This window comes from Arachis duranensis, chromosome 6 (genome assembly GCF_000817695.3).
Source record: "Arachis duranensis cultivar V14167 chromosome 6, aradu.V14167.gnm2.J7QH, whole genome shotgun sequence".
Lineage (NCBI taxonomy): Eukaryota > Viridiplantae > Streptophyta > Magnoliopsida > Fabales > Fabaceae > Arachis > Arachis duranensis.
This window is the reverse complement of record NC_029777.3, coordinates 99,309,330-99,321,678: the sequence shown is the minus strand read 5'-3', so window position 1 is coordinate 99,321,678 and position 12,349 is coordinate 99,309,330. Positions and strand designations below refer to the sequence as shown.

The 12,349-nt window shown below is 33.0% G+C and overlaps 1 long non-coding RNA gene and 1 other non-coding gene across 4 annotated transcripts; both read left to right on the top strand.

Annotated features, from left to right (window-relative positions):
* The first annotated feature begins 6,586 nt into the window (after positions 1 to 6,586).
* Positions 6,587 to 8,324, top strand: LOC107494976 (uncharacterized). 3 transcript variants are annotated; one of them, XR_008010756.1, is made up of 4 exons: positions 6,587 to 6,936; positions 7,026 to 7,078; positions 7,229 to 7,435; positions 7,614 to 8,324. It is a non-coding gene; the product is annotated as an uncharacterized LOC107494976 (long non-coding RNA). The 3 variants fall into 3 exon arrangements; XR_008010757.1 differs by lacking the exon at positions 7,614 to 8,324 and having other exon boundaries at positions 6,596 to 6,936; positions 7,229 to 7,509; XR_002364288.2 differs by lacking the exon at positions 6,587 to 6,936 and having other exon boundaries at positions 6,943 to 7,078.
* Positions 6,808 to 6,910, top strand: LOC127740124 (U6 spliceosomal RNA). The gene has a single exon (XR_008000805.1). It is a non-coding gene; the product is annotated as a U6 spliceosomal RNA (small nuclear RNA).
* Positions 8,325 to 12,349: the final 4,025 nt, after the last annotated feature.

The following is a 12,349-nucleotide window of genomic DNA, read 5'->3' as shown; positions in this document are numbered from 1 at the left end:
AAGTTTGAAAGATTGCAGAAACGGAAAATAGAAAGAGAGGGAAAGTATTTATAAATACGCCCAAGGGCATAATGGTAAAAACGGAGCAGTCATTAATGAGATTGCACCGTTACCAAAGCCCTCAACACTTCCCCAACGACACGACGCTTGAATTGACGTAACTGTCAGAAACTAAAGGTCGCGAAAATCACGTCGGTTTCCAAGATCCGTACTCTTTCAAACAAGTCGACTGCGAGCCCGAGTTGAATACTTGAACCCAAACTTAAAAGAAAATTTGGGCTCAAGTAGGGGCACTGTTCATACCCTGGCCCAATATAAAGGCCCAGGTCCAACTAAAAGGCCTAATCTAAAGGATTAGAGCCTAGCTAAGTACCGGCCTTCACATAAGAAGTCGGTATCAACCACGACTTGGTCAGAAGAGGTCGGATGCGAGATTAGCTGGCAGATAAACACTCATTCAAATGAGTAACCGCCCCTAAAATCTCTCTAACCGTCTCATAAAGCCATATCTTAACCTCCCCAAGATAATAGGGACGGTTACCACCCTAAAGATATGGCACTACACCAACGGTGGTTATTGGCTCGCCTCTATAAATACCCTGACACCCCTTCAGGTATGAAAAAGCCCAATACTCTCTAGACCTGCTTACACCCTTGCTAACTTAGGCATCGGAGTGTCTTTGCAGGTACCACCCCCCATTCACACGCGAGCACAAGTCGGACGGAGCCTCCCGAGCTGCGTGCCTACCCTGAGTTCTCATCCATCGCACACTTGGGCCGCCAAACGCCATCCGTTGCACTAATCTCCGGTTACCTACCGTAACAATTTCTATACAGAATTTTGTTTGTACTCCTTAACCAACTTTGAATAATAATTTTCTTCAATTTTAACAATCTCATATAAGTGTTGTTGAACCGGAATTTCTTTTAAAATATTAAAGGCACCTATTCAAATAAAATATCAAAAATATTTTTTTATAAAGATATTTTGTTTAAAAGTGTGATTTATTTATTTAATTACATTTTAAATAAAGACAATATTTTTATAATATATTAAAATTTAATTCTACATCTATTATTCAAAGGTAAAAAAAAAGTTTTTTCATGTGAAAACAATTATAAAATTATCTTAAAAATATCCACCAATATTAAATCCTCTACTTTACATGAAATTGGGTCTAATATAACATGCAGGAATAATAGAACACTTTAAAAGTGGTTTACATAATTATATTGATAGCGAATACTTGCTACATCAACAACTAGAACCATCAAAATATACTAAATTCATCGAGTCATTCTATTTATCCATTTAAACTGGCGAATTTTACCTCTAAAATTAAGTTCGTTTAAATTTTGAATTAAACGAGATGAGTTCGATTAACCAAAAAAAATGACAGGTTAAACGGGTTAGACCAACAGATTAAATTAGGCAACACGTTTAATTTTTTTACATTAAAAAATAGTATTTTTAACTACTATTTCTCCGAATTAAATCCGAAAATTCAACCCATCAACTAAAATAGTAAACGGACCAATCTGTTTAACGGGCTATGCCGGCCATAAACGGTCTAGATTAGAAAATTATGACCCTTGAATAAAACGAGTTTAAACAAATCAACCCGTTTAATCAAAAGACTTAGGCGGGTTGACAATTTGACAGCCCTAACAATAATAAACCAAGATGTTAATTCCATGTTTATTTTTATGGGTGAACATGTAAAACTAGTTGTATTTGGATTTATATATGTTCGGCAACCAGTTTGCTGAATATTTTGTGGTATAGAAAGGGTTATTATTAAGCAAACCACCGTAAGCTACCGCAAACCACTGGACCTTTTATCCTTGCAGTCTCATGAGAGGCGGCTACATACGTGGAGGTCACTCCAGATCCTATATGCCAGAAATACCTGTGAGAAAAAGACAGGATCATTCACAAAGAAATGAAAAAAAAAGGGGTCAGAATTTCAAATATAAAACAAGTCTTCTCTAGAAGTCAAGACCCATCCTTAACTCCAAGAGAAGAGGAAGACTGGATGCAAGGAGCAGAGGAGAAAAGAGGCAATACGAGCAAGGCTAAGGAGCAGAAAAGGACCTTTAGTGATATGGTCTGGAGAGGCAAGCAACAGTAGAAGAAGAAGGAGGCGGGAAAAAGGAGACCAAACCAACAGAAAAAAGTCTCATGGAAGAGAAAAATAACCACGGTCAAGACATTACTATACATAAGGTCAAAGATATCAACAACCTCACAATTAATGAGAAAGCCATTCATGAATTAAGGAAAGTTTGGTAGGATACCCTCATTATCAAATTACTAGGCAAAAAGATATCTTTAATGGCGCTAACTAGAAGGCTTAAAGCTATGTGAGAAAAATGAAAAGTATTGATGTTATTGACATGAGTAATGAGTTCTTTATTGTGAAATTCTACTCACAAAAAGACTTGGACTTTGCTTTAATCAAAAGACCTTGGAAAATCTTAGATTACTACCTCTTTATACATTTTTAGAAACCAAATTTTAACTCTATAGAGACTTTCATTGATAAAATTGCAGCTTGAGTGAAGCTGCCAAGACTGGCAATAGAATGCTATGATGAGAAAATGCTGAAGAATATTGAGAACATTGTATAAAACTTTAAAGGAGGACACTAACACAGCAAACAGAAAGAAGAAAAAATTTGTCAGACTTTGCATTAAGATAGACCTCATAGAGCCTCTAGTTACCCACTATGCAATCAACAGGGAAAAGCATATGGTAGAATATGAAGGATTATATAATATCTGCTTTGGTTGTGAGAAGGTTGGGTATGAAAAATCAAGTTGTCCATCTAATAACAAGATAGCAAAAAGAGATGATACTGCCATGAAAACTGGGAAGGCTCAAGGAAGAGGAGAACCAAGTGAGCATATACAGGAGGAAAGGAATTCTATAGAGAAAAATGTTAGAATTTTTAAAAAAGATAAAGATAAATAAGTCATGACAGAAAAAAATTAGACATATGGACCATGGATGGTGGTCCGAAGAGTAACAAGAAGCAAAAAAAGGAGGAAATGGAGAGCATATTGGGCGTAGTGAAATTGATGGGAGCAAGAATGAAAAAGGTACTATCTCTAGTACAAGATATGTTATAATAAAGACACAATGATGAGATTGATAATGAGGGGGAATAACAGTTACCAGATTTGTCCAATTATCACGTTACCCAGCCATGACACTGCAGTAAAAGCTGTGCATAACACCCCCCAGACCCACGATTGACAACCATAAGATTAACAAGACCTAAACCTGCCACACCAACCCGTGTCCTCAACCAGCCACATAACAATAGCCTAAATGACCAAAATCCCTAATGTGTTGTAAGAATCTAGTCCAAATGGACAAAAATTCTCTACACCTTTTTCTAAAACACAGTTGAAACTAACCTTCTCTTGTACCCTTTTTGGCTAGCCTATTACAACCAACAAATACCAAATTCATCCTCAATACACATACACACACCATAGCAATAACTGGATGGAAAACAATCAAGTCTCTCAAGAAACAAACATCTTTAAATTTGCAGTGATGAACACACAAAAAATGAATGAGAAGATGGAGGAGTCCCCTGATCCCAAACTCCTAGAAATAATTTTATCAATTGATGTAGATGCTATGATAGAAGCAACAGAAGCAGTAAAAAGAATGCTCAATCAGAATGATGGAGGCATCATCATGATAGAGTGCGAGACATGTGCAGATGATTTGGTTGAGAATCAAGAAGGACCAAGAGATGTAGCTTTGATAGGGGAACATATAGAGGAAGAAAACCTTCAAGAAAGGGCCTAAGCTAGCTTTAAGAGGTACTGCTTTACTCATATCTATTTATGATTATCATTTCTTGTAATTATAGAAGGGCGGAGAGTAAAGACCTTTTCGTCGCATCCTATTGGATATGATGAAACGGTTTAGACCTGATATAGTGTTGTCGTTGTTAGAAACAAGGGTGAGTGCTAATAGAGCTAGAGAGGTTATAGGGAGTTTTAGTTTTGCCTCTTATCATATGGAGGATGCGATTAGCTTTAGTGGTGAGATTTGGATAATGTGAAATGACCCAAATATAAACATCATGGTTCTATCCTCTAAAACCCAGTGAGTCCATATGGAGGTTAATTATAGTAATAGAAGAAATTGACTTCTCACGGCTTTGTATGCTAGTCCACAAAAGAATAATAGGAAAAGATTGTGGAAGGAAGTGACGGAGTTATCACAGCATATCAAAAAGGAGTAGATGATTGTGGGAGACTTCAATGAGATAGAAAGTCCAAATAAAGGAGAAAAAAAGAAGGGGGTAAGAGTAGATATGAATGTGTGCAGAAAATTTGCAGATTGGATAACAAGTTATAATTTTATTGACCTCGGTTATATTGGGTCGAGATTCAAGTGGAAAGGGCCTAAATGGGAGGGACTAGATAGAATGTTTAAAAGGCTAGATAGGGCCTTAGCCAATGTGGTTTGGAGGACAAGATTTTCGGAGGAAAGAATGGAGGTCCTAACTAGATCCTATTCAGACCATCATCCATTCCTTATTAATATGGAACCAGTACTAATGTAGAAGAAAGACAAACCGTTCAGATATGAGGCAATACAAAACTTACCGTCAGAGTTTGAGGAATGCATAAAATAAGGCATAAAGGGACAACATGCCTTAAAATGTGCCCTTACACAACTCACATAATATCTAAAGAGGTGGAACGCAGAAATTTTTGGGCATATATAGAAGAAAAATAATGAAATTCTAAGAAGGATAGAAGATAATCAGAGAGCTCCTAGTTATGGGAGCAATCCCTTCCTAGATGAACTTAAAAGAAATTTAAACAAAGAATTGGAGGAGCTACTTAATAGAGAGAAAGTATTTTAGATACAAAAATCAAGAGATATTTGACTAGTAGAGGGTGATAGAAACATTCACTATTTTCACACAAAAATAATTATAAGAAAAAGAAAGAAGAGAATTACTAAACTAAAAAATGCTTAAGGCCTTTGGGAGGAGAATTAGGAGAAGTTGGAAAGAATGACATTCAATTTCTTTGAAGAGCTATATAGAGAAGAAAGACATGACTCTCAACTACCCCATTGGAAAATAGCATATCAAAACCTCAATGAGAACCAGGTCAAAAAATTATGTACCAAACCTACTCAAGAGGATATCAAAAAGGCCATATTTAGCATTGGCTCCTTTAAAGTCATGAGCAACTATGGATTTCCAGCCTTGTTCTATAAAGAAAATTGCAAAATTTTGAAAGAAAATGTATATAAATTTGTAAAAAATGTGTGGCCCAACCCGAATGAAATAAAATACTACAACTTGACCCTTATTACACCATGATCTTAAAAACTACAGCACCACCAGAATTCATCTCACATTTTCGCTCTATTGCATTGTGCAATGTGAACGATAAATGTGTCACCAAGGTCATAGTAAAAAAACTAAAGTCACTCTTCCATAATAAAATTTCACCGTGCCAATCAAGCTTTATTCTAAGAAGGAGAATACAAGACCATATTTTGATAAGAAAAAAAATGGTGCACTTAATGAAATAAGCTAGAGGTAAAAAAGGCTATATGGCAATCAAATTTAATTTTGAAAAGGCTTATGACCGCATAAATTAGAGTTTCATGAGGCAGTATTCGGTTGATTTTAGGCGGCCGAAGAGCATTATGAAACTGGTCATGGAATACGTTACTACAGTGTCGTATAATATAATGCAAAATTGTGAAAAAACTGAAGATTTCTACCCATCTCGTGGCTTAAATTTTTGATCAAATGTACAAATTATTTCCTAAATACAAAAATTTTTGTCACTTATAGAAAAAATGGTTTGTTTAGTTATATCTTTATGCTTTTTAAACTTTTTAGAAACATTTTAATTTTTATTTTTTTATCAATGTTTAAATATTTTTAAAATATTTTTATTAATTAATTCAATTTTTATATTCCATAAACAATAAATCTCTCCCTTAATTAGTATATTTAAAAGCTATGATGCACAGACACTGACACGGACACAGGATACGACACTACCTGGGACATGTCGACACGCAAATTTTAAAATTTTACATGACACGGGACACGCATACATATAATATATAAAATATTTTTTAGATAAATCGTAATGATATTTTGATATTTTATTGATATTAAAATATAAATTAAAAATTTTAATTATTTTTAATGTCTTATTTTAATTATATCAAGTATTTAAAATATTTTTTGTTTTAATAAATAATAATATATATTATATCTAAATTTATTTTAAGAATATATGTAAAGAATAAGACTAGACACACTAGCACGTAATTGTATTTAGGTGTGTCCAAACGTGTCCGAAAAAATTTTTTTATTTTTTTATTTTTTATAAAGACACAGTTGAACACAGCAGACACGCGTGTCGGTGAGTGTCGTGTCCAAAATGTGTCCGACACGGAGACACGACAACTCAACAAAGTGTCCGTACCTCATAGTTTAAAAGTCACTAATTTTTTTAGTCACTTAACAAAATAAGGTAAATTTTTACATATGGTGGAGCCCACACATGTAAAAAGTTACTACGGTAGAGTTTTGGTCACCTTCTTCTTCATGTCCCAGCTCCCTCCCTGCGACTGAGTGAAAGAACTCGTTATGACCTCATGCAAACGGTGATGGAGATGTTAATCATCCTCCATTTTCATGTTCAATTTCACTTTCTCACTTGACTCGGTAAAGTCTCACATCGCTTAGTATCAGACTACTCTGACAGAATATATATCAAAGGAAACACAAAAGGCTCGTCCCTTCGGGGACATCCGATAAAATTGGAACGATACAGAGAAGATTAGCATGGCCCCTGCGCAAGGATGACACGCACAAATCGAGAAATGGTCCAAATTTTTTTTCCCCCCACTACCCCTACTTCCAGGTAACTGTAACACTTCACTGTATAGTTTTTCATGTGGATTTAAGCCCCGGTTTAGCTCAATGCCTCAATCTTACTGGTTTCATTATCAGGTTCAGTCAGATTTTGTGTGTTGGACTGTTGTAGCATGGTATATTGATTATAGGTATTCTTCACTTTGCTGACGGAGTTGTTTCTTTATATGTATTCGATCAATTTACATGCCCTTAATTGTTAGAGTAATTAGCCATTACCAATTAGTTTTTATTTGTTCTGCTCAATATCATACTAATCACAATAATCATATGTGCAACAGATGATAAAAGAAAGTTGGGTAATTTGATTTGGGCCAATTCATGAAAGGGAAACTGAAGTACTTTTCAGATCTTATCCTAATTGCAGTAAGCTCTTTTCTTCTTCCAGTTCATGAAGAATGATGACAATAAAAGAAAGGCCTTGGTTATAAATTTATAATGCATGTTCATGAATACTGTATTTGTAATGCACCCTCAACATTCAACAAGTAATAACAGCATCCATGTACTCTATATAAGATATTCAAAATTTATTACTAGAAAATAAGTTATCTTTTACTATACTAATACAAATTTCTGCAAAATGAATCAGAAAATGCATAACTACTTTGATGTCCAGCTCAGGTCTCTGCCATTTGAATGCAATTCTCTTGATCTTTTCTGCAGTTCTCTGCCATTTGCATTCAGCTTCAAACAAAGATCAATGAGAGAATTGCGGCAGGGCATTTTCGCTTCAGCATCAACTGAACTAAGAGGCTATGATACTTCCTTTATAAAAGAATCTCCATCACCTTCCTGTTCTTCTACCGAATATCTTACCACAAACCCAAGTTTTGCATTACCCTCCTCAACACAATCTGTCAACATACCCATCTCTTCATTTGGTGTTTGAGCCATAACATTCAGAAGATAACAGCAGAAGCAGTAATCTGGAACCATGCACAAATCCGAGAGTTGATTACATATCTTCACAACATCATCAGTTCGCTTGGCTTTTATATAGCACTGGATCATCGATGTCAGAACAAGGATAGTAGACTCAATTCCGGATTCAATAATCTCATTCAACATCACCTCCGCCTCTGAAACTTTGCGGTAGCACAAATACAATTATACAAGGTGATCATGGAAGAATATGTCCAACTGTCAGGCTATCAAGTCCCAGAACTCTTCATGTCCCTGAAAATCCCAACACCTTCATCGACATGGTGAACATCAGTACACATCGCCAAAAGCACATTATAAAGAATCAAACTCATCTCAATTTCCTTATAAACACTTAGAGCATCATCAGTTCATCACTAAACTGTGCTCTAACATACACTTATAACGGATGCATAGCAGCATAGGTCATCAAATCCGTTGAGAATGCATTACTTATCATCTCTCTATATATATATATATATTGCCAAGTTAGGCCTCACACCAAGTTCCTTCATTTCTTGGTACACACTCAAGCATCCATCATAGTTTCCGGACACTCCAATCATCTTAATCAATGCCGAGAATGCCACGGCATCAAGGCAACAGGTAAATTCCGTCCGGCTCGCACCCATAACCCGGCATCCTCTCAAACCAATCGACAGCCTTATCGGGCAAAGCATGGCACAGTTGATCAAAGTGGAGAAAGTAATGTTATTAGGCTGCACCCCTCTCTGAAGCATTTCATCAAACAGCTTCTCCGCAGCTTGGAAATCCATGCATTTCCTACACGGCTTGAGGGGGTAACGTTATTGAGAATCAATTCTAATTTAAATGTATAGAGTTATATTAAAATCAAAGTGCATTATGTTAAATTTTATTAGTCTTTATGATAAGAGCCTAGCAAATATAAAAACAGAATGTGCATTCTAGTAATTTCTAATTTGACTTTGACAACAGACTCAAACAAGGTTCGTTTTGTCATTTGATGTGTCCCTATTACAATTTCAAATTTTAAAAATAGTTTTACCTACAACCCCAAGGACCATGGTGATGATAAAGCTTTAGTGACTACACTACAATGTTCTATTCAATATAATCATTGGATTTGTTAGAATAATTTACTACACTACACTGAAGTCCAGTGTTTTTAATTGGAACATTTTTAATGAGTTCCATTATATTGTTGTCTTTGTCTATAGCATGTTTTCCTTTTATATATATCAATAAATAAATAAAATGTTTATTACGTAAAAAATTAAATAATACAAAATATGTTACCACACAGGCACATATAGCCTAACAATTTCTATTCAAGAATCATATCCTTCTCCATTTTGAGTCTTGCTAAGGTCAAAAATGAAATCAAGGATACATTCAAAAAAGCTTTCGACTATTTTCACATGATATTATCACATCAACGAGAGACTATTATCCTTGCCAAGGTCCATGGATGATTTTGTTGATGCTGGAAGAGAAGCAAAGCGATATGAAAAATTGCGGCTGTAACGTTCATGATCATCACCTTCGTAATGTTTTCCATCATCAAAGTTGAGGGAATAACTCAAGGGATCATAATGGAATGAACCTTTCTTTGTCAATGTAGTTCTGGGAATATTCTTCTTCTTCAAACGACGAATAAACTTTTTCCATTTAGACCCAAACACCTTCTTAGACAATTCCTTTACTTTCTTCAATTTTTTGGGCCGCGAATGCTGCTTCTTCTCCGATTTCTGCTCTTCTCCACACCGACGACCATATGCTGACGATGATGCTTTTGATCGAAAGCATGGGATCCAAAATAAACAACCTCGTTTGGTGAATATAATATCCTGTATGTCATCGTCAGCATAATTGGTTGTCGGTGAAGACGAAGACATTTTGTGTAAAGAAAAAGAAAAGAAAGGTTAGATAAGAAAAAATGTGTGTGCAAGACCAATGAATTTTGCTCTCTTTCACACACACTTCTTTCCTATCACACCACTCTCTTTTTCTTTAACTTATCAAAGTATAAACTACTTTGTTTCGAGCATCTGATAATATATACGTGATTTTTTTTGGCATTACGAAAACAACGCTATAACAAATGAATTATTAATCTGTCACCAACTTGTTTTACAAATATCTGTTGACTGCTAGTTGTCTTGGACCAAGAGTAACTAAAAATATGTTATAAATATAATCTTCTAATTTGATTTAGTTACAGCTCATTTTTGACTCCTTTATTTAATTTTCTAGAAGTAACCTAATTTTTATCATGACTAAAAATACTCTATCAAGTGGTAAGCATTCAAAAACCACCATTGATGTGATAGTCAAATAAATTGAATCATGCGAAGAGAACTGAAAGTTACACACATTTTGCTAAATGGAATTTGTAACTTGGTTATATTATGAGAACTATTCTTATTCATTATTAATATCAATATGTAAGTTTTGTGATATTATAATTTATATCTAATTAGATACTTCGTGTAAAAATGCTTTTATAAATGCTGCAGGAGAGTATAGAACCTTATATGCATAGTGGTTGGTAGTCAAGTTCTGCCTCTACATATTCCTTCAAACTAGCATTCATTCATCATTGGTACAACCCGAATTGTTGAGAAAAATATTTTTTTTTAAATAAAAAATTTAACATAACGTAGAACATCAACGTCTCAACAGAAAGTCAAAAAAATATTAAACAAAAAAATCAATCATCAAAATTAATTATTATATATTTTTATGTAAATATATTGTAATTTAATTCATTTTTAATATATATTTTATATTAATAATTGATTTTAGTGCATGATTAAAATAATTGATTGTTGAGATATAATTGTATTAATTTGATAAATTTTCAGTCAAGTTCTCTTATTTCTCATGCAATTGAAAGGGAAAAAAATTTCGCTCTATATAATTTCTACTATTTACATTCTATAATTGATCTAAGAAAACAGAATATTTTGACTGTTCAAATTAGTTTTTTTCATCTTACAATTAAGTTAACATATAAAAAAGTAAAAATACGTTAAACTACTCAAGAAAATAATAAATGTCTAAATTTAAAAGAACATAATCAAATTAAACAATTACATCAATGAAATAGTAATATAAACTATAATGGATATATAAAATTTTAGTAAGTGAATTATTGAGGACTTGTAAAAAAGAAGAGAATTGGTCTAAGACTTTTTCACAAGTATTGTAGAACCTGATTTACCAACAAAAGAAAAATGAAAAGAAATTCAGAGAGAAGTAAAGAACAGAATTTGTCAGAGAAAAAAAAAGAATATACCACTCAACGCTGCAATGCATAACCTTCAGCCTTGTATTTATGGTTCTCTCTTATGCCTCTTTTACGTCCCTAATTCTATGGATTAGATTCCACGTGTCTTTTCTCTCTAATTCTTCATCATATGCTAACGATTTACCACTTTAAGTCTGAATATCATCTTTAATTGCCTCAACCCTCTTATTATTTTTCTTCCTAACAACATACTTTAACTAGGGAAGACAAATCTATTACTCAATTTTTTTAGTGGATGCCCATGGATATGGCTTCTCCTGTGTTGTGCCATCCAAATTATTTTGAGTAAATGGTTAAATTCATTTTTGAAAAATTATTTGTTTTTTAAATTAGTTTCAAAAAATTTTTTAATTAAATTTTTTTTTAAAAATTTTAAATTAATTACATTCGTTTTTTTATCATTTTATTTGTTGATAGTGTCAAAATTTGTTAATTTGACATGTTAAGTAATAGTACAATACACAGGAGTTTTAATTGACTATTAATATGGTAAATTTATGAAATTATATCAAATCAAAATCTAATTAAGAGAAGAACTTGAGGTATTGAAATCTCTCAATTTGAAATTTATTTGATCTAATTTCATAAACTTATTATATTAGTTGCCAATTGGGACTACTAGGTTTGTATTGTGGTGCACGTCACTTAATGTGTCACATCAATAAATTTTGACGCTGTTAGCAATGGAAGTAATGGAAAGACTAAAATAACTAATTTAAAATCCTTAAAAGACGAATTTAATTAAAAATTAAATATCTTTCGAAAACTAATTTAAAAATGAGTGATCTTTCAGAGACTAATTTGACTATTTACTCGACAAAATTCTAACAAAAATACTATAGTCAAAATATTCTAAATAAATTGAGAAAGTTGATAAAATATGAAAATAAAAATCTAATTACATTTGAATTAAGTCATGGAATTCACACATAAAAGTCATGAATTTAATAGTAATTAATTGTTTATTTTATTTTATAAATCTTTTTATTTTAAAAGTTTTTTTTTTCTAGAGTTTCGATACTCTTCTATAGATCATCTATATTTAAATTTTAATGAAATTGGATAGCAATAAATAAATAATAAAAGTACCTTTATTTTTTTTCATGTTTTCAACAAATATATTATATTAATTTTTAAATATATATAAAATTATATTAAACAATTTTGAATTGACATAAAATTATTT